The sequence below is a fragment of the Crocuta crocuta genome, unplaced genomic scaffold, assembly GCF_008692635.1.
Source record: "Crocuta crocuta isolate KB4526 unplaced genomic scaffold, BGI_CrCroc_1.0 scaffold180, whole genome shotgun sequence".
NCBI lineage: Eukaryota > Metazoa > Chordata > Mammalia > Carnivora > Hyaenidae > Crocuta > Crocuta crocuta.
Window position 1 is genome coordinate 5,920,159 of NW_027527549.1, and position 3,119 is coordinate 5,923,277.

The following is a 3,119-nucleotide window of genomic DNA, read 5'->3' on the forward strand; positions in this document are numbered from 1 at the left end:
TGTCTCTTCTCTTTATGATGGAGTTTTACTCAGTAGGTTCTCAGTCCTGTGTGCATAGATATACATCAGGTGGGTCCCTTCAGACAGGACTAAATATGTTTGAAGCCTCCAATGAACACAATTTGGTGGCTGGGATTCCTGATACAATAAAATCCTGGGTTTTGCCTTTTTTCCTTTTAGTATTTTGTGAGTGTATTCAGGTTACTACATAGTTCTTGTAGCAGTTATGTAAGTGGTTATGTAATAAGTTAGGTATAAGATGAATATACCATAATATACCTAATTGTTCCCATGTTTTGAAAATTTAGGTTATCACTGTTTTTTTCTCCAGTTTAGATAAGGTGAAATGTGTAGTATGTAAATGACAAATCATGCGAATCTACCCCCAAACCGAGAGAACACTGTATACACTGTATGTTAGCCAACTTGACAATAAATTATATTAAAAAAATAAACAAGGTGAATTGAGCAAAAACAATTACTTTGGAGATATTCTAGTTAGGGAAATTCTAACTTCTGTAACACCTCAAATTTCAGAGGCGTAAACACGGCCACCATTTGCTTCTCACTCATAGAACCATCCAGTGTGGGGTCCTTGGTTAGCAGTGGAGGGTGGAGGAGGGCCTGCCTCATTTATTCACTAAAGGACCCAAGTGATGGGCTTTACCATTGTCAGCACATGGCTTCCCAGGGCTCTCTGACCTCAGCCAACAAATGAGTAGGAAAGAGAGGTGTCATTAGACTCTGGGTCTAAAGTTGTCTCTTGTCCAGCAAGAGAGCAGACGCAGGATTAAAATGTGAGAGATGGCTAATGTCCGGGAGAAGACAAGAGCTCCAAATAAGGGTCCTTGCTCTGTATTTATTAATATCAGAAGGCTTACAAATGTGATGGCTGTGCACAAAGAGACAATGAATCTGTGAATATTAACTCATGGGCATGAGGGAAAGGCAGTTTTGAAGATATATGGTATTAGGGGGTTGTCAATATAAAACAAAATCCTGGCACCGGGCAGATGGTTGTTAGAAGCAGAGAGGAAGCACCTGGTCTGTTTATCTTAGCCAGCCTAGGGGATAAGAGAGGTAGAGCATGCAACCTCAGGGTCAAGAAGGCACCTTTCTTTTGCTAATCAGCTCTGCTCTGGGCAGCTTCACCCCTCAGAGATCTATAGCTCTAATTACCTGGTTTAACTAATTTGGTCCTTCCTTCCTGTGAAAGCAGCTTTCAGCTATAGTGCTAAATTGGGGGGCATTTTTGCCCTGAATACCTAATCTTGTTTACCTCATGTACCTTTGTATTGGGGCCTTGGCCCCGCCCTCTCTATCTTGGGGGACTTTGTCCCGCCCTCTCTATACTTGTTTACCTAATCTTGTTTACCCAAACTTGGCTGTGAGCATCCTATGGCTTTGTAACTCTTTTTGCCTGGTTAAACCATTAATGCAGGCTCAGGGAATTCCTAAGCTTATTCCCCCACAGAGAGGTTCACGTGAAGGTATCATAAAATCAAATTCACCCATTTTAATGATACAGTTTGATGAGCTTTTGGTAGTTGTGTACCAATGTATAACCACAGTGACAGTAAAAATATAGACATTTCCAAAACCCTAAAATTTCCTGGTGCCTCTTTCTATCTGGTCCCTTCTCCCAACCCTTTGCCCCAGGCAACTTTCTGTCAATAAAAATAAATTTTGTCCCTTCTTCAATTCCATTTAAATGGAATACAATATGTATTATTTTGTGGCATCCTTCCTTTGTTCAGCATAATCCATGTTGATGATTGTATTAGCAGTTCATTTCTTTCTATTGCTGAGCAGTGTTTCACAGTATGGACACGCCATGATTTGCTAATCCATTCACCAGTTGATGGACATCAGAATGAGTTCCAGTTTTTAGTTATTATGAATAATGCTGCTCTGAATTTATTTTTGAGAGAGAGAGACAGAGCATGAGCAGGGGAGGGGCAGAGAGAGAGAGAGACACAGAATCTGAAGCAGGCTCCAGGCTCTGCGATGTGAGCACAGAACCCAACACAGGGCTCGAGCTCATGGACCATGAAATAGTGACCTGAGCCAAAGTCGGATATTTAACCGACTGAGCCATCCAGGTGCCCCTGTGAGTACATATATTTTCATTTCTCTTGTGTAAAGACCTCAGGGAGGGATCACTGGGTCATATGGTAAGTGTATGTTTGTAAACTATGGCTGTACTGTATACTAAAATGGTGGCACCATCTTGCATTCTCACCGGTAATGCCTGAGATTTCTTTTTTTTTAATATATTATTTATTTCTGAGAGAGAGAGAGAGAGACAGCGTGAGCAGGGAAGGGTCAGAGAGAGAGAGGGAGATACAGAATCTGAAACAGGCTTCAGGCTCTGAGCTATCAGCACAGAGCCTGATGCGGGGCTCGAACCCACAAACCTCAAGATCATCACCTGAGCCAAAGTCGGATGCTTAACCGACTGAGCCACCCAGGCACCCCAATGCCTGAGATTTCTAGTTACCCCACGTCCTTACCAATACTTGGAACTGTTAGTGTTTCCAACTGTAGTCATTTTCTCAGGAATGTAGTAGAATCTTGGCTTTCGTTTACATGGCCCTAGCAACTAGTGTCTGAGTATCTTTTTCATAGGCATTTTGACTATTTGTATGTTTTATTTTGTGAACTATCAGTTCAAATCTTTTGCCCACTTAAAAAACTTGGGGTGTCTCCTTATAAAAATAAGGAGTTGTATGAGTTCTTTATATATTTTGGATACAAGCAAAGAGAATACTCCTCACTATCCAGCACTTTCTGATATCTTTAGATAGCTGCTTTTTGCATTACGTTCAGGTTGATAGTTGTTTTGGGGAAGGGGGACGTCCTGTAACATCTTCCTCTCTCCTTACAAGAAGTGGAACTACGAAGGAGGTTTTCAGGGCCAGGACCAGAGTGGGCTCTCATCAATTCTGCTTGCATTCTATTGCTGGACTTCAGTCACATGACAACACCTAAATCCAACATGGCTAAAAACTGTGGTCTGTGTACCTACAGGACAATGTGCCCTGGAGAAGAACAGGATTGATGATTAACTAGCAGTATCTGCTGGGAGGGGGGAGGGGCGGGGGGGCTGGGAAGGGGCA